This window comes from Elaeis guineensis, chromosome 3 (genome assembly GCF_000442705.2).
Source record: "Elaeis guineensis isolate ETL-2024a chromosome 3, EG11, whole genome shotgun sequence".
Classification (NCBI taxonomy): Eukaryota; Viridiplantae; Streptophyta; class Magnoliopsida; order Arecales; family Arecaceae; genus Elaeis; species Elaeis guineensis.
The window spans coordinates 36613747-36637003 of record NC_025995.2 but is presented as its reverse complement, the minus strand read 5'-3'; positions in this window follow the sequence as shown (position 1 = coordinate 36637003).

Sequence of the window (23257 nt, the reverse complement as noted above, 5' to 3'; positions counted from 1 at the left end):
ATTGAACTATTCAAAATAAAAACTATTCTAGACAAGTTACAAGAATAATTCTATAACTAGTCTAGGCATGCAACAGATCAATTTTATGAAATAATTAAAATTTTATTTTCTATTTTTTGATCTGATTATAATAATTATAACATCAAAAAAATAAAAAATAAATTATATTTAATTCATATTTTAATCTCATTAAAATATAAAACTTAAGACTATTCATGGATTCAATTAATCCTAGTCTAGTTATGCATCTCATGCATGTTAGATCTTCTTAGATTTAATTTTAAATATTTTGATTTTAGATCCTATCAGATCTGATGTGATATCTAAAATTATTTAATATCAGATAGATTAAAATTAAAATCAGATCTAAAATAGATCTGAAATAGAGCCAACAATCCGGCACTGATACAACTTGAAGGAAAAACTGCCATTTTCCTATGTAGGATCTTTCAGATTTCACCAAATCTGAGGCGGAATAAATTTTATATTTTTTATTCTATACTATTTTTGATCTAATGTCTATTAAATTTAATTTTATTATCTGATATTTAAAATCTAAAATTAAATCTAAAAGTATAAGAAATATAGACATACCTTAAGGGTAATCTAATTACCCTATAGATGATCGCAGCACTGCCTGAGGTTCTGATGTAGCCACACAAGCGCCTAGTCTCTACTAGTATCCACTCAGGTAGAATCTAGAATATATTCTCCTCATGATTCTATGCTCCAAAAATTAGATCAATATCTGATTTGAAAGTACTTCAGAACTCCTTCTGAAGTTGGAGCAGCAGCCTGTCGAAGATGTCCTGCAGCCTTCTGTTCCAGGCGTCACCACACCTTGTACCTTTGATAGATGAATGTCCAACTTCTTGGACGTGAAGAGGGGAGAAAGTAGAATAGGGAGGATGTGGAGAAGAGAGGAGGGGGCAGCAGCTAATAGGTTTTTTTGCATAAAATAAGTTCTATCTCGAAACCCTTGGTGCAGCAGGGTTTATATAATTTCTGTATGCTGCGCAGTGCCACATCATTCGACCAATCAAAAAATTCCAATAAATTTTAAAAAATATTTGATTGGTGGAGTGATGTCATCTGATTATATCAGATAAGAACCCCACCTTATCTCCAAAAGGTGGCACCAACATTGGATAAGCACAAATAGAGTGGAGCCAAAGAGTCCAAGTTTATCAGGACTCTTTGGTTTTTATCCATTTGGGGCGCCCACTTAAATCCAATTGGGCTCATGCCATAATCTGATTATGGCAACCAATTTGATTAGGTTTAGGCATGTGGACACTCCACAAAAATCCTTCAATAAGTCCTCTTCAGTTTAAGACCCATATGTCAACTTTTGACAAATGTCCTAAAATAAAATTGGCAGGTGCTAGAAATTAACAGGTGTTGTCTTAAATTCATCTCATGAATTAAGACAAACCTTTTCTGAGCTGGACAAGCTTCAATTAGACTGAGAGAAACCTTCCTAAGGTTCTCTAGATGAGCCAGATCACATTTGGCTCAGTAGAGACAGAAAAGAATACACGAGGAGAAAGTTAGGCCCAATTTGATTAGGTTTAGGCATGTGGACACTCCACAAAAATCTTTCAATAAGTCCTCTTCAGTTTAAGATCCATATGTCAACTTTTGATAAATGTCCTAAAATGAAATTGATAGGTGCTAGAAATTAGCAGGTGTTGTCTTAAATTTATCTCATGAATTAAGACAAACCTTTTCTGAGCTGGACAAGCTTCAATTAGACTAAGAGAAACCTTTCTAAGGTTCTTTGGATGAGCCAGATCACATTTGGCTCAATAGAGACAGAAAAGAATACACGAGGAGAAAGTTAGGCTCAATTGAGTGCTAGCATGATTTTCTTGAACCATATTAGATCTTATCCAAATCAATTGGGGTAGCCCAATTGATGACATCCAGACCCTAACCCTTGTTTGTGTGACCCAGTTAGGTTCAATTCTGTATGGTAATGAGACATGTCGTGATCTCATCATCGACATCATCGAAACTCCTTTCGATGGACCAGAACTCTTCTGATTCAGACAATTAGAATGATCAATCATCAAAATCATTCTAATTGCTCCCAAAATCCACTAGTGACACCTAGAAGTATATGGTGGCAACCCATCAGAACTGAAGATGAACCTCTTGGTGCAGCTACCTATGTGATTGAGTTTCTCTATCATGAGTCCCGACTGAATTAGGGTTAAGGTGAACTCGTCAAACCTAACATCAGTCATATGAATCAATCAATCGATCTACCGATGTGAAATCCCAATGGAAAACTCTTTTCCATTATTTTACTCTGCCATGGCCATGGGCTTAAGGACTCGATCTTTCGATCACTATAGGACTACTCCTCTCATCTACCGAGGTTGATAGATCCCATCTTGGTGCGATCTGGTTCCTACAATGAACATGCTACAGCCAACATACACCTCAGGGTTCTGAATGGCTAGGAGACTGAGTTATGGTGTAGTCAAACTATAACACACTCAAGGTAAACCGTCGATGCACCTCAGGTCAAAGAACTAGACATACAACTGCAGCATCGAGCTAGTCATCAACGAGAAGGTAGACTTTCTTATGACTGCTCGAGGTGGTCACGCTCAGTACTCTCATTCTCAATGAATATCTGTACTCTCACTCCAGTGTCTCCACACCGTAGACTCAAGACTCTTCTATCCTAAGGAAGCGATCGTACACCAACCTTTCGGATCGATCACCATCCTCGTGATGATCCTATGGTCAGGGACAGTTTATGAGTTAGTTATGTAAATTCATGCCTTAAATTTTCAACTCTTGAAAATATGAATTAACATTCCCACTAACTCAAAGGATGTATCACAGACACAATGTACATAATATGATAGAAGAATAACCCTTTTATTCATTTATAGTCAGAATTATAATTTTACCCTTAGATTTGTACAGGAATGTGTCAGTCGATTTGGCATCTAGGGCACACATCTAACAAGGAGAACTCAAAAGAGCAATCAATTTTCACTTTCTAACATTCAATCCAATTGAGAAGAGAGTTTTATTGCATTCTTTGTGTGAGCTACTAGCTGAGCAAACATTCAAAGCAATTCCATAAGCCTCTCTCATCCAATTTGTAGAGATTTGTGGTGCTCCTAAGCCTTGGGAGCTCACAGGTGGAGTCAGGGTGTTGGCTTCGAGAGTCTAGGATCGGATTGGATCTTAGGGCTAGGACAAAATTAATCCTAGGGTGGAGGGTGCGCATAGCTCTTCACGGGCTCGAAGTTCAGGCAGCAAGAGCTTCAAGGGGCTTGGTTTGAGCTCTGGATATCTGGAGACATAAGATGGAGTGAGATACCAAGGAAGGGCTAAAGACTATGGTGGAAGAGCAGTTTTAGGACAATGGGTCAACTTAGTCTAGGAATGGGTCAACTAGGCCACAAGGCATGCCAGAGAGAGAGGCGTATCGATATTTTGGTATGGCATAGAAAATGGATCGACTCAGTGTCAGATTGAGCCGACTCAATCCAGATGGGTCGACTTAGTCTCAACTGAGCCAACTAACTATGAGAATAGGCAGAGAATGCACTTTTAGGAGACTGCAGGTGACAGCAGACTTAGTCGACTCAGTTTAAGAATGAGCCAACTAAGTGGCATATTGAGCCGACTCAGTTTCAACTGAGCCGACCCAATTCATGGGCTAAAGTTGCATGGGGTTTCTATTTTGGTTTGGGGTCAGGTTTTGATCCTAGGGCTTAGAGCCTTGGTTTGTGAGGTCCTAAGGTGACTAATTCAGGGTTTGGATGGAAGAAGAGTCCAAGAGATACATTGGGTTAGTCTAGAAAGTTTTTTGGGCTTGAATCATTGAACCCATTGTATTTGGTATATATACAGGTCATGTAATACCAAGGAATTGGAATGGAATTCAATTGAGCTTTTTCTCCTGAAAAACCTAGCCTCCTTCTCTTCCCCTCTCTCTCTCTCTCTCTCTCTCTCTCATTTCTAGTCTCCACCTAGGGTTCCATGCCAGGAGAATCCATCATCCAATTAGGCTTCCATGCATCTTTGTTCTCTCTTCTCTGAATTGCTAGTTTAACACCCAGGTCCATGTAAGATATCGATCCACCATTGGTATCAAAGAGATACCAGGTTCTTAACAGTTGGTATCAAAGCACGATTGAGCATGAAGGAGGAAGAAGAGAAGATCAAGGAATTATCTACAACAAAGATTAGAAGCAAGGTTTCAGATCTAGGATTTTCTTTGGGCTTTATGAGAATGGAAGTGATCTGGGGGCTGCTGTCCACCATTCCTACATCTAGTATTTTTCAAATCCATTTGGTTTGTTGTTTGTTGATTGGGGTTGATCATGGAGGGCAGCGGGATGAAGATAGGGTTTGGAAAATCTGATGGAAAAAAGAGTTTCACCATGTGGAAGGTGAGGGTGGAGGATCTACTAGTATAGATAGGATTGGACTCGACTTTGGATGATAGGCCAGAGGAAATGATATACAAACAGTGGGTATCCTTGGAGAAAAGGGCATGTGCAACAATCAGGGCTTGTCTAGCGGATGATGTGCTATATGCATATTGAAAGAGAGATCACCTCGGGGTTTGTGGTCGAGATTACACCAATTGTATATGAAGAAGAATATGTGCAACAAACTGATACTGAAGAAACAACTGTACAGCCTTCAGATGCATGAGGGTGTGAATGTTACGGATCATATTCAACGATTTGATCGAATGAGCATAGATTTTCTCAATATTAGGATGAATTTGGAAGAGAAAGATAAGAGTTTGTTGTTATTGTATTTGCTATCTGGGAGCTTCAATCCGCTGGTGACAATGCTGCAATATAGAAAGGAGACATTGGTGTATAAGGAGGTCGTCTCAGTTCTCATGTCCAACGAACAATGGGAGTGGATGATGAAGAGGGAGGTCTTTCGGAGGGTCTTGCAGTGTTAGAGTAGTCCAAGAAAAGAAAAAAAGGAAGGACAAGTGGGGTGAGGACAGCCTCAGCAAGATAGCAGCATGGAGGCTAAAAAGTACTACATGTGTGGTGTAGTGGGGCATTTTAAGCAGGAGTGTCTACTTAGAAGGAAAGGAGAAAGAAAAAATTTCGGGGATTCTATTGAATCAGTCGCTAAGTTGGAAGAGTCGGATGAGCTCTTGATGGTCTCGGAGAAGCCCGTGGGGTGTTGTGTATCCAAAATGGCTTTGAAAGGATTCATGGAGTGCGGAGAGTTCGAAGGGGCAACGACGGTGTTCAAGGCACAGCAGCAGGCTCAGCAGGGCAACATTGAGTGGTTGACATTGGATGACTTGGGGATAGAGTCGCGATCATCTGCAGCATCAGGTGGACTTCAATTTTAGGTGGAGCATCGGGCAGAGGTGACTTCACAAGTGGAGGCTGATGTGACATGTGTTCAGAGTGGTGGGGTGAGGGAGGATCGACATCCAGCACCAAGGATGCATCGAGCCGGTGCAGTGGAGTGTGCAGGAGAAGCTGTATGGCTCTGAGGAGATCGTGTCAGCTGGAGCATCGATTGTAGCGAGTGTTGGTCTAGGAGCGCTGCAGTTTCTCTAGGGAGGAAGTTCAAGATCAGTGATATAGCTGCCAGGCAAAAAGGGGTCTATAATCTCTAGGATGGTGTAAAGAAGCAAGCTAGAGTCTTTAGCTATTGAGGCGATCATCCCAAAGGCCTCTAAAGGAGCTCGGCAGCTAAGGAGGGATGGCAGAGGCAATGGTTGCAAAAGGGACTGTTAGGGTGCACATCGACAGCAGATTCATGTAGGAGGATGTTGTCAGGTGTGCCAAGACTTGGGTGCACCAAGATGGAGATTGTAGAGATTTGTGGTGCTCCCAAGCCTTGGGAGCTCACGGGTGGAGTCAGGATATTGGCTCTAGGAGTCTAGGACTGAGTTGGGTCCTAGAGTGGAGGGCACGCATAGCTCTTCATGGGCTCGAAGTTCAAGTGGCGAGGACTTCGAGAGGCTTGGCTTCAGCTTCGAATTCCTAGAGATGTAAGGCGGAGCGACATATTAAGGAAGGGCTGAAGACTATGATGGAAGAGCAGTTTCAGGGCATTGGGTCAACTCAGTCTGGGAATGGGTCGATCAAGTCGTAGGCATGCCAGAGAGAGGTGTATTAGCATTTTGGCATGGCATGAAAAATGGGTCAACTCCGTGCCAGGCTAAGCCGACTTAGTCTGGGTGGGTCGACTCAGTCCCAACTGAGCCCACTAACTATGAGAACAGGTAGAGAGTGCACTTTTGAGAGTTTGTAGGTGGCAGCAGACTTAGTCGACTCAGTCTAGGAATGAGTTGACTAAGTGGCATACTGAGCCGACTCAGTTTCAGCTGAGCCGACCTAGTTCACGTGCTGAAGTTGCATGGGGTTTCTATTTTGGTTTGGGGTCAGATTTTGATCTTAGGGCTTAGGGCCTTGGTTTGTGAGGTCCTAAGGTGATAACTCAGGGTTTGAACTGGAGAAAAGTCTAGAGGATACATTGGGTTAGTTTAGGAAGTTTTTCAGGCTCGGATAGTTGAACCCATTGTATTTGATATATATACAGGTCATGTAATACCAAGGAATTGGAATGAAATTTAATTGAGCTTTTTCTTTTGAGAAACCTCACCTCGTTCTCTCCCTCTCTCTCTCTCTCATTCCTAGTCTCCACCTACGGTTCCACGCCAAGAGAATCCATCATCCAATTAGGCTTCCACGTATCTTTATTCTCTCTTCTCCAGATTGTTGGTTTAACATCTAGGTCTGTGCAAGATATCGATCTGTCGCTGGTATCGGAGAGATACCAAGTTCTTAACACAATTAAGGAGGAAGTCAAAGCTTTCAAGATGCTTCATCAGTGACTTCCTTGGGATTCAAAGAGTTTTTATTTTTGAACTTTAAATTGTTCATTCATTGTATTTCTTATATTGTATTAAGTTTCTTAAGGATAGAAACTTAGGGTTTAAACTTGGTCCAAGCCCATGATTGGACAATTGTATTGTGACTAAATCTTAGGGGACTTAGTTGGGAAGGTTATAATTGGTGAGCTTGAGCAAAACTATCTGGGTATGATTGTAAGCCCTACTAAAATAATTAGACTATAATTAAGGAGTGATTATAGCTGAAATTCTCAAGTAGGAGCTCTTAAAGAGTGGACATAGGTACTGAGTTTAGCATTGGACCATGATAAAATTTGTTGTATTTATGATTGTATGATTGATTTTTATTTATTTTTTGCTGCTACTTTTATTTCTCTCTTGGCACTTCACAAGCAAACCCATAACTTATAATTAGGGCACATATTAGGTATGAATTTTTAAAGAATTCAATTCACCCCCATCTTAAGTTGCTATCTTTGGGCAACAAGTGGTATTAAAGTAAGGTACTCAGCCTATTTGATCTAACAATTAAGAGTTAAAGATTATGGCAACCTCGATTGGATCTTCTCCAGCTGAAGGCCAATCTACCAATAGACCACCTCTTTTAAAAGGTACTAATTATACTTATTGGAAAGCATAAATGAAGATATTCATTCAAGCATGTGATTGTGACATATGATGTTGTTGGGTTCCGATGGCGCAGTGAAAGAACTAAGTGTTTAAAATTTTTCATTCGAAACACCCGATCACCAGAAACCCTAATGCTCAGAAATCCTTGACTATAATAATCAAAGTACAATAAATTAAACTTGGATAAGAAGCATACCTGTAGTGCTAATCTTAGTTTTCACAAAGCATCCAAGTGTCCACCCTCTAACGATGATCCACATGAAAATTAAATCAAAGACAGTGCTCCTTCTTCTCCTTGCTTCAGGAGTTCTAGCCCCTAGAACTCGAATAGCCTCATACCGATCAGGTTCTTCAAGAACCTAATCTCACCCTCTCAGAACCTCCTCTAGACTTCTGATTCCTCTTCTTTAGGATACTCACAAGCCTTATTTTGATTAGATAAGGCTTTGTTTTAAATCTCAAAGCCTTATCCTAAGACCAAGATAGGTTGTAAGAAAGAAAAGAAAGTAACGGAGAGATTGGAAACTCGATCTGAATGCCTCGGACACCCAGTGCCCAAACCTTTTATATAGCCACTAGAGGGATGCCAAAAGAGAGGGACATGCCTCATCTAAGAGGCATATTTGATCTGATTATCAAAGATAAGAGTTTCTTCAAGCAAAAAGACTCTTATCAATAATATGTCAATCAGCACCCTCTTCTGCGTGTGCGATTAGAGAAGGGATGTTTTCACATCCCTTCTCAAATTAGAAAAATCCACAAAAATCTACATGATAGGGGATTCAATCATAATCTTAGATCACCTGATAAGGAGATCAAAAAATCCACAAAAAAAAGTGATCCTTGCACCTCTTCACGTGAGTGCTGATCACCACGCACGTGCGCACGCGAGGAAAGTTTTTGCATCCTTTTGGCCATCAGATAAGTCTGAAAAAATTTCAAAAAAATTATCAAAAATAGCTTGTCAAATGTGAAACATTATTACAAAAAATTATTCTAATTTGAAAGTATTTAGTCAAGAGAAAGACTCTCTAAAATACAGAGAGATGCGACACTTTTGCGCATGTGTGAGAGAGACCCTTCTCGTTTCTAATTTTTCTCCATCCCAAAAATTTCAAAAAAAATCTATTTCATACTTTCAGATGTGCTCTAGAGGATGGAGGGTAATATGGGCTACCACATATATCTTAATCCCATACTAGAAGGACTCTTTTTTTCTGCTCATGCCAACACTTGCACGCAAATAGTTTTTTGTGCCAAGAGTCCTTCACAATTTGGACTCTTCATAATTGGCATTAACATGGGATGTGGCACCTCCAATTTGGGTTGCTTCTTGGTGGCACAATCTGACCCAAATTTTCATCAAATTGGGCTAGCTAATTAGCAAGGGATGAGACCAAATTGATCTCCAAAGGAGCAAGGGTTTCCACACGTGCTAGCATGCTTATCAGAATCCTGATTGAATCCAAAATTCCAATCAATCTTTTTCAAAAGGGTCCTTGGCAAATTTTTATATGTGTGTGACCTATTAGATTTCACATCTAACTAGTAGTAGATTTAGATACAAATTGATAAAATTTGATTAAATTTTAATCTTATCGATTAAGGTCCAATCAAGCTAATTCGAGCTCAACAATTAGAATCTTTTCTAATTGACAATCAAATTAAACTCTTTAATTCGATCAAAAATCTATAAGTCAAGATTGACATCTTACAATATATTAAGACTATCTAGAAGATATAGAATTTAGTAGAAATATCAAATATATCTTTCAGTCGTAAGTTACCGTGCAATTCAGTCCTTTGATCATCCCTGCATCCTGAATATGTTCATGAGTATGGAATCATGTCAAACTCAAACATATATTCATATTAATTCTCAATTAACCAATGATGACTCTGATGAAGAAGCATTAGAAATTCTTTCTAATCTCTTTCCTACTTTTGTTCAAAAATTTTTTTTGAGTCATCTAGGAATGAGAATTCATAAGATGCGATCTCCTCTTACTAGGAGTGATCGATTCCATATTGACCCACTCATAATCTCCATATACATTCCACCATATCCAGAACACCCCGTACATGTCTTAATACCATGCCTGGGTATGAACCAAAATATGGGTTCATATGCATAAGATTCCATGGTAGTCTCAGGTCTAAGGATTACTTGCACAACTCCCACTTAGAGAACCATCTTTGACGTGCAAGTAAGGCTTCTATAAAATATTCTCTTTCATCGAGTCAATTCAGTAGACTCATTTTCTAAATGAGCACCCACATCCTTGTATTAGTATCCCATACGCTAGTGAGATCTACCACCCTCTCCATCGAGCATACATAGGATGTGCCAGTCTATCTGAAACATTAATCCCCGACTCAATACTCTTACAATCAGAAATATTTAAGATTAAAGTTTAAGATTTTAGATCTCACTAGCATAACCCATTCATGTCTTCTAAAATCATTATCTTAATCTTTAAGATTCATCATAATCTTAAAATAAGATGCAGCTAAAATGATGAATCAATACCTCAAATAATAAATATCATTATATGAGTTGGAAAATCATAAAGAAAAGTCCCATCACAACATACTTACGATTGGTTTATAGGACACTCTTCTTTCAATCTCCCACTTGCACTAAAGTCAATCGCCTTTGTATCCTATACAATCAAGATGGTGATCAAATAGCTACTGTGGTATGGCCTAAGTGAATAGATCTGCTATATTGTTCTTTGTATCTACTCATCCAAGGACAACATCTTGTCTCTCTATAATTTTTCAAATGAGGTGAAAGTGTCTGAGGATGTGCTTAGATTTATAATGAGACCTAAGTTTCTTAGCTTGAATAACGGCTCCAGTGTTAATACAATAGAGTGACACCGGTCCTTCAATCTTAGGAACGACTCCTAAATCTATGATGAATTTCTTCATCCAGACAGCTTTTTCAATGGCTTCACTAGCAGCAATGTACTCTGCTTCAATAATTGAGTGAACTACTGTCTGTTGCTTGAAACTCTTCCAACTCACTACCCCACCATTTAGGATAAACACATATCCTAATATTTACTTGTTATTATCCAGATCAAATTGAAAACTAGAATCTGTATATCTCTCTAGTTTCAACTCTGAGCCTCCATATATGAGAAAAACATCTTTAGTCCTTCTTAGGTACTTCAGAATATTTTTCACAGCTTTCCAATGATCCTCTCCTGGATTAGTCTGAAATCTGCTAGCTACACCCAAAGCATAAGCTACCTCAAGCTTGGTACATAGCATGGCATACATAATAGATTCCACTGCTGAAGCATAAGGGATTTCATTCATCCTCTTCCTCTCTTCTGGTGTCTTAGGATACATTTTCTTAGAGAGACGTATACCATGACTTGCAGGCAGGTAACTTCTCTTACTTGCCTCCATATTAAATCTCTTTAATATGAGATCTATGTACCGTGACTGGGATAAGCCTAACATCTTTTTAGATCTATCTCTATAGATCTTTATACCTAGTATATAGGATGTTTCACCCAAGTCTTTCATGGAAAACTTATTCGATAGTCAAGTTTTGACCGATTGCATCATTAGGATATCATTCCCAATAAGCAGTATGTCATCGATATACAGAACTAAGAAGACAATAGCACTCCCACTTGTCTTCTTATACACATACAGTTCATCCTTATTTTTGATAAAGCCAACCTCTTTGACTGTCATATCAAATCAGATGTTCCAACTCCTCGAAGCCTGCTTCAATCCACAAATGGATCTCTTAAGCTTGCATACTTGATTTGCCCTCCCACTTGAGATAAATTCCTCTAGCTGAATCATATAGACCTCTTCCTCTAGATTACCATTGAGGAATGCGGTCTTGACGTCCATCTGTCAAATCTCATAATTGTAGTATGCTGCTATAGCAAGCAAAATTCAGATTGATTTGAGCATAGCCACTGGTGAGAAGGTTTGATCATAGTCAATCTTTGCCTTTGTTTGAAATCCTTTGCCACCAACCTAGCTTTGTAGGTTTCTACGTGACCATCTACTCTGATCTTCTTTTTGAAGACCCACTTGCACCCTATTGGGGTCACACCCTCAGGTGCATTAACCAAGGTCCACACTTGGTTGGTATATATTGAGTCCATCTCAGATTTCATGACTTTCAGCTATCTGTCTGAGTCTCTACTCATGACAGTTTCTGAATAAATCAATGGATCATCATCTTGAATGATGTTGATCATATTGTCATTCTCAATGATAAAACTATATCTCAAATGTGCTTGATGCACACTATCTAACCTTCGAAGAGGAGGTGTGCATTGTGGATGTACCTCATCCTTGGGTACTTCTGATTGAGGATCTTCTTGTGGTCCAACCACAGGTATTTCTAGATCAGTTTGTAAATCATTAACTTTCATAAGTTAAATATCCCTCCCATTGCCTCCTTCTTGGATAAATTTATTTTTCAAGAAAATGGTGTACCTACTAACAAATACCTTTTGTTTAGTAAGGTGGTAGAGGTAGTATCCATTAGTTTTCTTAGAATATCCTATAAACCTACACTTGTCTGATCTAGCACTAAGCTTATATCAAAAAATAATTTTGACATAAGCATGACAGCCCCAAATCTTAAGATGTTTAAGATTAGGCTTCCTTACCTTTCATATCTCATATGGTGTGCTTACAATAGACTTTGTGAAGGAACCAGATCTAGGGTTTTAGGGTTAGATCTTGAAACTTTTTCAAGATCAGGCAGTGGAAGACTAAAATAAATCAAAATTTATTTTCTAAAATTAGAAAATTTTTAGATCTTAGATTTTATTACATGATTATTACATAGCATTAAATCAAAAATTAAAATATATAGAGCATGAACTACATATTGATCATATCAACATGTTTCTATACTACATCTAATGTATGTATTAAACAATAGATCAGATCTATTACCTTGCAAATTAGATGTTCTAACCTTGTTGATCTGGGTTTGAGGATGATGTTGCAAACTGCACATGCGTCCGATCTCTAGGAGTCATCCACACGAGCCCATGAATCTCGACTAGAAGTCTTGCTTCAGGAAATCAGCACAGTATGCTAGTACTGCACTGATCCTTCTTCGATGGTTGATCAGGTACCTCTTTCTTTTTGATTTGGACTCTTCCAAAGATGAAAAATAGGAGGAGGAGTTTCAGATCTGAGATGCTCTCAGAAAACTCAAGATGGAGGAAGGAAAGAGATGAAACTAACAACCCTAGAAGAAGACCCTCTGCTTCTTCTCTTTACTCTGTCCTAGACACCCTGTCTTGTGTCTATTATATCTTCATGACCCAAAGGTATTTCTCTTTGATTTTTGGATGCCCCTAAGGACACTCAAATCTCTATGTTCACCAAAAATTTTATAAAGAAACTCAATTTATAGAGAGAGATATGATAGAGTCCTTGTCTAGGTCAAATACCTAGTCAAGACTTATCCAAACATGGCAAGATAAGGGGCACCCAACTCTTGGGTGCCTCCTCCTTATTTTCATGAATGGACCACTAGAAAAAGATGCACAATGTGTGCCCTAAAAGCCATAAAAATTTTCAAAAAAATCTGAGTAAATTCAGTGCAAAAAAGAAAGAGTTTTAGATTTTTAAAATTCTATCTCATAGAATTTGAAATCCAAACTTATTCCTACTTTGATTTGATCCACAACCACTTTTCATGTATGAAAGAAGAGAGGAAACTTTTTGGACATGGGAAAGACCTAGGAGAGGGCTTTTGTCGCACAAAATAAGAGGGGATTGGCATGGAATAAGAGAGAGGGCGTAGGGGGGCTTATGTGCCGCAAGGTGGAATCCTTGTCTTACTAGGATTCTATCTTATGACTTGTTTCAATTTGGTTTCTCAAACCAAATCAAATTAAAATTAGATCAATCCAATTAAAATAAATCTTATCCCAATTAAAAACCTAATTTAATCAGATTAAATTAGATTTAAATCTGATTTAATTATTTAATCAAATTAGAAATTAGATTGGTCCAAGTCCTAATTGAACTAGGACTAGTTTTTTTTCTTGCACTTGGCTTATTCAATAAACCAATTGGACTTGATCCAATCCAGCCCAAACCAAATCTAATTAAGTCATATTCAATTAGACTTAATCTTAGCCCATTGACTTAATCAAATTAAGCCAATTAGCAATCGAATTGCTAATCGATCCTCCTGCAACACTTGCACTAGGTTAAATGTCAATCGTATTGATCATTTAACCCTAGAATGATTCTTAATCATTGATCAACCATCCGATCAGATCATAAACTCTAATGTGTGTGACCTCATAGGTCCGAACCTAAGTCGGTAATATAGAAATAAATTTTTATACCAATTGAAGTGACCATCTAGCAATGGTACCTGACGATCGGTAGGTCGAATGTGTAGAACAACATCCTTAGAACCCTTGCAGATATAGTTTTCATATAATTCATCCCCTTGACCACAATGATCATAGGACACCTCAGAGTTCAACTGTCAACTCTGATCAGGTTATCCACATTGTATTTCAAAATATCAAATCCATCTGATGGATTATCCTGACCAAGGTTTTGCTAAATTAAAATACAGTGACTCATTCTTCTCCAACTCTTGGAGTGGTCAATCTCATCTCGATCATACTCTGACTTCGCAAGTACTTGACTATGCCCAGAAGCCTTCCATCACTGAATTAAAAATTTAGTTAGTCCAATACCAAAGCACAGTGAGTTGCTTGCAAGTCACTGAGGCGATCTCAAGTCTAAGGGATACTTATACCTATATCCCATCAAAGACATTCTCGATAGTAGAATGCCCTAGAGTTGGTCACGTTCAATGACGATGTATCCTTACATCTCACCTGTATGCCATACCAGTGTCTCCACACTCCTTGGTTAAGAGGATAACTAACCCATATGGCCTACAGCAAACTATGCTCGATAGAAGCTGTCGTCCTTATTAACAGCCTATCATTTGATCATGAACAGTTTTAAGGACTAATCGATAAATTCTCTTTTTATCGAATCTAAATAATCTTAAGGACTTCATCATAACAATGAAGTTCATTAGAAGATGAAAGCTTATGATGAAAATACCAAATATATTTTATTTATTAACAAATCAATTACAATACTTGGTTGCTCAACCATCAATAGCTTGACGATTGACTTTTGGGACATATTTTCCAACAACTTCATTTGTCTTAAAGCCACTCGGCACAGTATCTAATGCCCATCTTTGACTTATGGTTGTCGAACTCCTTTATTGCCAGAGCTTTAGTGAAGGGGTCGATCAAGTTCTCTTTTCCGTCAATCTTCTGAAGGTCGATGTCATCTCGATCTACGATCTCTCGATCAGGTGAAAGCGACGCAAAATGTACATCATCCGCTGGTGTGCTTTGAGTTTCTTCGCCTGAGCTATGGCACCAGTGCTATCGCAGTAGAGCAGGACCGAACCATTGAGAAAGGATGGTACTTCGAGCTCAGTGATGAATTTTCTCAGCCATACAGCTTCTTTCGCGGCATCCGATGCTGCGTGTACTCGGCTTCACAAATAGAGTCTGCCATAGTATGTTGCTTGAAACTCTTCTAGCAGATGGCTCCACCATTCAGAGTAAAGATTTAACCTGACACGCTTCTACTGTCATCATGGTCAGACTGAAAGCTAGAGTCTGTGATGTTAGATGTATGTCCTAGATGTCAGATTGGCTGACACATTCCTATACAAATGTAAGGAGAAATTTATAATTTTGACTATAAATAAATAAAAAGATTATTCTACTATCACACTGTGTACATTATGTTCGTGATACATCCTTTGAGTTAGTAGAAATGTTAATTCATATTTTCAAGAGTTCAAAATTTAAGGCATAAATTTACATAACTAACTCATAAATAGCTCCTGACCATAGGATCATCATGAGGATGGTGATCGATCTGAAAAGTTGGTGTACGATCGCTTTCTTAGGATAGATGTGTCTTGAGTCTACGGTGTGGAGACACTAGAGTGAGAGTACAGCTATTCATTGAGAATGAGAATACTGAGCGTGACCACCTCGAGCAGTCATAAAAAAGTCTATCTTCTCATCGATGACTAGCTCGATGCTGCAGCTGTGTGTCTAGTTCTTTGACCTGAGGTACATTGATAGTTCACCTTGAGTGTGTTATAGTTTGACTACACCATAATTCAGTCTCCTAGCCATTTGGAACCCTAAGGTGTATGTTGGCTGTAGCATATTCATTGTAGAAATCAGATCGCATCAAGATGGATCTATCAACCTTGGTAGATAAGAGGAGTAGTCCTATGATGATCGAAAGATTGAGTCCTTAAGCCCATGGCCATAGCAGAGTGAAATAATGGAAAAGAATTTTTCATTAAGGTATCACATCAGACTTGGATCAATCGATTGATTCATATGACTGATGTTGGGTTTGATGAGTTCACTTAACCCTAATTTAGTCGGGACTCATGATAGAAGAACTCAATCACATAGGTAGCTGACCGAGAGGTTCATCTTCATTTCTGATGGGTTGCCACCATATACTGCTAGGTGTCACTGATGAATTTTAGAAGCAATTAGAATAATCTTGATGATCGATCATTCTAATTATCTAAATCAGAAGAGTTCTGATCCATCGAAAGGAGTTTTGATGATGTCGATGATGAGATTACGACATGCTCATTATCATATGAAAATGATGAAGGAAAAACCACCTTTTTCCTGTGTAGGATCTTTCAGATTTCACCAAATCTGGGATGGAATAAATTTTATATTTTATATTTTATACTATTTTAGATCTAATGTCTATTATATTAATTTTACTATCTGATATTTAAAATCTAAAATTAAATCTAAAAGTATGAGACATATAGACATACCTCAAGGGTAATCTAATTACCCTGTAGATGATCGCAGCACTGCCAGAGGTTCTGATATAGCCACGCAAGCGCCTGGCCTCTACCAGTATCCACTCAGGTAGGATCTAAAATATCTTCTCCTCATGATTCTACACTCCAAAAATCAGATCAATATCTAATTTGGAAGTACTTCAGAATTCCTTCTGAAGTTGGAGCAGCAGCCTGTCGAAGATGTCCTGCAGCCTTCTGTTCCAGGTATCACCATGCCTTGTACCTTTGCCAGATGAATGTCCAACTTCTTGGATGTGAAGAGGAGAGAAAGGAGAGCAGGGAGGATATGGAGAAGAGGGGAGGGGGTGGCAGCTAATGGGTTTTTTGCATAAAATAAGTTCTATCTCAAAACCCTAGGTGCAATAGGGTTTATATAGATCCTGTATGCTGCGAAGTGCCACATCATTCGACCAATCAAAAAATTCCAATAAATTTTGGAAAATTTTGATTGATTGAGTGATATCATCTGATTATATCAGATAAGAATCTCCATGCTCTCTCCTATGTTGGCACCAACATTGGATAAGCACAAATAAGGTGGCGCCAAAGAGTCCAAGTTTATCAGGACTCTTTGGTTCTTATCCATTTGGGGCACCCACTTAAATCCAATTGAGCTCACACCATAATCTGATTACGGCACCCAATTTGAAGTGGTTTGGACATGTGGACACTCCACAAAAATCCTCCAATGAATCCTCTTCAGTTTAAGATCCATATGTCAACTTTTGACAGATGTCCTAAAATGAAATTGGTAGGTGCTAGAAATTAGCAGGTGTTGTCTTAAATTCATCTCATGAATTAAGACAAGACTTTTTTGAACTGAACAAGCTTCAATTAGACTGAGAGAAATCTTTTCAAGATTCTCTGAATGAGCCAGATCACATTTGGTTCAGTAGAGACAGAAAAGATTACACGAGGAAAAAGTTAGGCTCAATCGAGTGCTAGCACGATTTCCTTGAACCTAATTGGATCTTATCCAAATCAATTGGGGTAGCCCAATTGATGACATCCAGACCCTAACCTTTGTTTGTGTGATCTAGTTAGGTTCAATTCTGTATGGTAATGAGACATGTCATGATCTCATCATCAACATCATCGAAACTCCTTTCGATGGACCAGAACTCTTCTGATTCAGACAATTAGAATGATCGATCATCAAAATCATTCTAATTGCTTCCAAAATCCACCAGTGACACCTAGCAGTATATGGTGGCAACCCATCAGAACTGAAGATGAACCTCTTTGTGCAGCTACCTGTGCGATTGAGTTTCTCTATCATGAGTCCCGACTGAATTAGGATTAAGGTGAACTCATCAAACCCAACATCAGTCATATGAATCAATCGATCGATCCGAGTTCGATGTGAAACCCAATGGAAAACCTTTTTCCATTATTTCACTCTGCCATAGCCATGGGCTTAAGGACTCGATCTTTCGATCACCATAGGACTACTTCTCTCATCTATCGAGGTTGATAGATCCCATCTTGGTGCGATCTGGTTCCTACAATGGATATGCTACAGCCAACATACACCTCAGGGTTCTGAATGGCTAGGAGATCAAGTTATGGTGTAGTCAAACTATAACATACTCAAGGTGAACCATCGATGCACCTCAGGTCAAAGAACTAGATACATAACTGCAGCATCGAGCTAGTCATCGACGAGAAGGTAGACTTCCTTATGACTGCTCGAGGTGGTCATTATCAGTACTCTCATTCTCAATGAATACCTATACTCTCGCTCCGATGTCTCCATACCATAGACTCAAGACTCATCTACTCTAAGGAAGCGATCGTACACCAATCTTTCAGATCGATCACCATCCTCGTGATGATCCTATGGACAGGAGCAGTTTATGAGTTAGTTATGTAAATTCATACCTTAAATTTTCAACTCTTGAAAATATGAATTTACATTCTCACTAACTCAAAGGATGTATCACAGACACAATGTATACAATGTGATAGAAGAATAATCCTTTTATTCATTTATAATCAAAATTATAAATTTGCCCTTAGTTCTGTACAGGAATGTGTCAGTCGATCTGACATCTAAGGCACACATCTAACAAACTCTCACTTGACCTAATGCCAATTGGCTACATATCTAAGTCTCATCTTCTCAAGGTGTGCTTCGATCTTCTATTGGCCCAATGGCTTAGTCAGTGGATCTGCCACATTGTTTGCGGAGTCAACTCTCTTGACCTCGACATAACCTTTTTCGAGGTAATCACGGATCAGATGGAATCGCCGCTCGATGTGCTTGGACTTCTGGTGAGATCTTGGTTCCTTAGCTAGGGCTATGGTGCCATTATTATTATAGTAAAGAGGGATGGCATCCGATGACATTACTCTAAGCTTTGTGGCAAACTTCTTGTACCAGAATGCCTCTTTTGCAGCTTCCGATGCAGCAATATACTCTGCCTCCATGGTGGAATCTGTAATTACCATTTGCTTGGAACTCTTCCAGCTAACTGCACCACCATTGCAAATGAATAGACTCCCAGATGTCGACTTTCGATCATCTATATCGGACATAAAGTCTGAGTCTGTAAATCTCTGAATCTGGAGTTCTCCATTCCCAAAGACTAGATACATATCCTTAGTCCTTCTCAAGTACTTAAGGATACATTTCACAGAAGTCCAGTGCTCTTCGCCTGGATTCGACTGATATATGCTTGTGACATTCACAGCATGGGCTATATCAAGTCGTGTACATAGCATGGCATACATGAGGCTCCCTATTGCCAAAGCATAAGGGATCTTGCTCATGCGTTCAATCTCCTCAGGTGTGCTAGGGCACATCTTCTTGGAGAGATGAATGCCATGTCTAAAAGGCAATAAACCTCTTTTGGAGTTATCCATGCTAAACCTTTTTAGCACCTCCTCTATGTACATCTTCTGTGAAAGTCCCAGCATCCTATTTGGTCTATCTCTATAGACCTTAATACCCAGTATAAAGGATGCCTCTCTTAGATCTTTCATAGAGAACTCCTTAGACAACCATACTTTGACTGAGGTCAACATGGAAATGTCATTCCCAATTAGGAAGATGTCATCCACGTACAATACGAGGAAGACAACTGCGCTCCCACTGACCTTTTTGAACACACATGGTTCCTCCTCATTCTTGATGAAACCAAATGTTGGGTATAAAATACCCCCAGCCAAAGTCCTCAACAGAATCAACGACTCCGCCAACAAGGCCGACCTTAAAAGAAGACTCCGCCCGGACTCCTACGGGGGCCGGGCTTCGCCCTCGACTCCAACGGCTGCAGATAGACTTCGTCCGGACTCCTACGGGAGTCTGACTCCGCCGACAACTCCGACCTCAAGTTGACTCCACCCGGACTCCTACGGGAGCCGGGCTCCGTCCTCAAACATCAACTGCTAGTAAGCCCCGTCCGGACTCCTACGGGAGCCGGACTTCACCAACAACTTTGATTGCAGGAAGACTCCGCCCGGACTCCTACGGGGGCCGGGCTTCACCCTCGACTCCAACGGTTGCAGACAGACTTCGTCCGGACTCCTACGGGAGCCGGACTCCGCCGACAACTCCGACCTCAAGTTGACTCCGTCCGTCTCCTACGGGAGCCAGGCTCCATCCTCAACATCAACTGCTGGTAAGCCCCATCCGGACTCCTACAGAAGCCAAACTTCGCCAACAACTTTGATTGCAGGAAGACTCCGCCCGGACTCCTACGGGGGCCGGGCTTCGCCCTCGACTCCAACGGCTGCAGACAGACTTCGTCCGGACTCCTACGGGAGCCGGACTCCGCCGACAACTCCGACCTCAAGTTGACTCCGTCAGGCTCCTACGGGAGCCGGGCTCCATCCTCAACATCAACTGCTGGTAAGCCTCGTCCGGACTCCTACGGGAGCCGGACTTCGCCAACAACTTTGATTGCAGGAAGACTCCGCCCGGACTCCTACGGGGGTCGGGCTTCGCCCTCGACTCCAACGGCTGCAGACAGACTTCGTCCGGACTCCTACAGGAGCCGGACTCCGCCGACAACTCCGACCTCAAGTTGACTCCGCCCGGACTCCTACGGGAGCCGGGCTCCATCCTCAAACATCAACTACTAGTAAGGCCCGTCCGGACTCCTACGGGAGCCGGACTTCGCCAACAACTTTGACTGCAGGAAGACTCCGCCCGGACTCCTACGGGGGTCGGGCTTTGCCCTCGACTCCAACGGCTGCAGACAGACTTCGTCCGGACTCCTACGGGAGCCAGACTCCACCGACAACTCCGACCTCAAGTTGACTCCGTCCGGCTCCTACGGGAGCCGGGCTCCGTCCTCAACATCAACTGCTGGTAAGCCCCGTCCGGACTCCTACGGGAGCCGGACTTCGCCAACAACTTTGATTGCAGGAAGACTCCGCCCGGACTCCTACGGGGGCCAGGCTTCGCCCTCGACTCCAACGGCTGCAGACAGACTTCGTCCGGACTCCTATGGGAGCCGGACTCCACCGACAACTCCGACCTCAAGTTGACTCCGCCCGGACTCCTACGGGAGCCGGGCTCCATCCTCAACATCAACTGCTGGTAAGCCCCGTCCGGACTCCAACGGGAGCCGACTTCGCCAACAACTTTGATTGCAGGAAGACTCCGCCCGGACCCCTACGGGAGCCGGGCTTCGCCCTCGACTCGAACGACTGCAGACAGACTTCGTCCGGACTCCTACGGGAGCCGGACTCCGACGACAACTTCAACCGCAAGGGGGACTCCGCCCGAGCCGGGCTACGTCGCTGACTCCGATTGCCGGTATGATCCGTTCGGACTCCCACGGGAGCCGGACTTTCCACCTGACTTTAGTTGCAGAGGACTCCGCCCGGACTCCTATGGGAGCCGGACTTTGCATCTGATTTTGATTGCAGGGGATTCCACCCGACTCCCACAGGAGCCGGGCTCCACCCACTACCCCAACCGCAAGGAGGACTCCGCCCGGACCCCTACGTGGGGTCAGACTCCGACCACTGCGAACTTCAGCCGACAGATCTGCACTCCCAGGCCACGATAAACGGCCACGATCATGCTCCACTTCCTACGACGGATTTCGCGCAGCTCCATCACCCCCTGACAGGCCGCAGTACGGTCGCAACACTGTTCCGCTCCCTACGATGGATCTCACGCGGCTCCATTACTACCTGACAGGCCACGATAAATGGCCACGATCCTGCTCCACCTCCTGCAATGGATACCGCACGATTCTTCCATCCGCTGGCAAGACGCGATAGCAAACGCCGCCCCACTTCCCGTGGCAGATTCCACGTGGCACGCCCCAGTGATGGCCACGGGCTTACCCCACTACTCTTCGCAGCAAATTCGCCTGACTCTGGGCAGCCCACTACCAGGCGGTTACAAACGTCGCCATCAATCCGTTACCTCCTCCACCTATAAAAAGGAGGACCCAGATACGTTATTCTATAAGCTCATTTCTTATCCCAAAACTCTGCTAAATTCTCCATTCGAGCGCTCCATTCTTGTTGAGGCAGAGAACTGACTTGAGCGTCAGAGGGTCTTGCCGGAGCAACCCCACCTCCGGTTTAGACTTCCCTTGCAGGTCCCGACGGCGACCGTGACTTCCCTGACTCCAGCTTCTCCGGCGCAAGCAGATTTCTGCACCAACAGGATTGGCGCTAGAGGAAGGGTGCGAACCTTCGCAGTACCCTTGTTCTTAAAGGAGCGCTCAACGGATCCACTTCCGGCCATCTTCTCTGGTACCCACTCCTCCTTCCTTCGTCTGATGCCTTCTTGCGAGGCCTTTGCACAATTATCTCCGGCTATGGTCGCCGATGAGGAGTGGCCGGATGATCGGCCTCTGTCGGATTCCGTCAATGCCATCTCGGGAGAATCCCGGTGGGGGACAACCAACATACCGGCTGCATCCCCCAAGCGACAAAAAGTTGGAGAACCCATAACCTTTACCGAAGAAGACACCCAGGGAGTCCAATTCCCTCATAACGATGCGGTCGTGGTTTCCTTGAATATAGCAAACTACGACGTCTGTCGCATTCTCGTCGATAACGGAAGTTCGGCCGACATCTTGTTCTACGATGCCTTTTCAAGAATGTCCACTCTAGGCGGACATCTGAGACCGATTTGCTCCCCCTTGATAGGGTTTACCGGTGATGCCGTTCCGACGGAGGGAATGATGGCTTTGACTGTGACCGCGGGTCAGTATCCAAAGCAGTCCAGGGCTCTGGTGAATTTCTTGGTGGTAAAGGCGCCATCCGCCTACAATGCGATCCTTGGCCGACCCGGCCTTAATGCTCTTCGAGCTGTCGTATCGACCTACCATTTGAAACTGAAGTTCCCCACCAGCCAGGGGATTGGAGAGGTCCGGGGAGACCAAGCCCTAGCTAGATACTGCTACAACATCGCCTTGCAAAGAAGCAATCAATCGGACCCCTGTCCTGTCGATGGATTGGATGCTCGCGATGACCTCACTGAAGAGAGGGGCGCCCAATCGAAGATCTAGTACCAATCCCTTTGAATGATGGGGACGCGGATCATGTGGTGCTAATTGGTTCCAACCTGGGGGAGGAGGTGCGGACGCGTCTTATTGATTTTCTATGAAGAAATGCGGACATTTTCGCTTGGGTTCCAGTGACATGCTAGGGATTGACACGGAAGTCATGGAGCATCATCTGGCTATCGACCCAAGGCATCGACCGACAAAATAAAAAATCCGGAGTCATGCCCCGGAGAGGCAGAAGGCGATAGCCGAGGAAGTGGATAAGCTTCTTAAGGCCGGATTCATTAAGGAAGTCAATTATCCTGATTGGATTTCAATGTTGTTTTGGTCAAGAAAGCAAACGGCAAGTGGAGGATG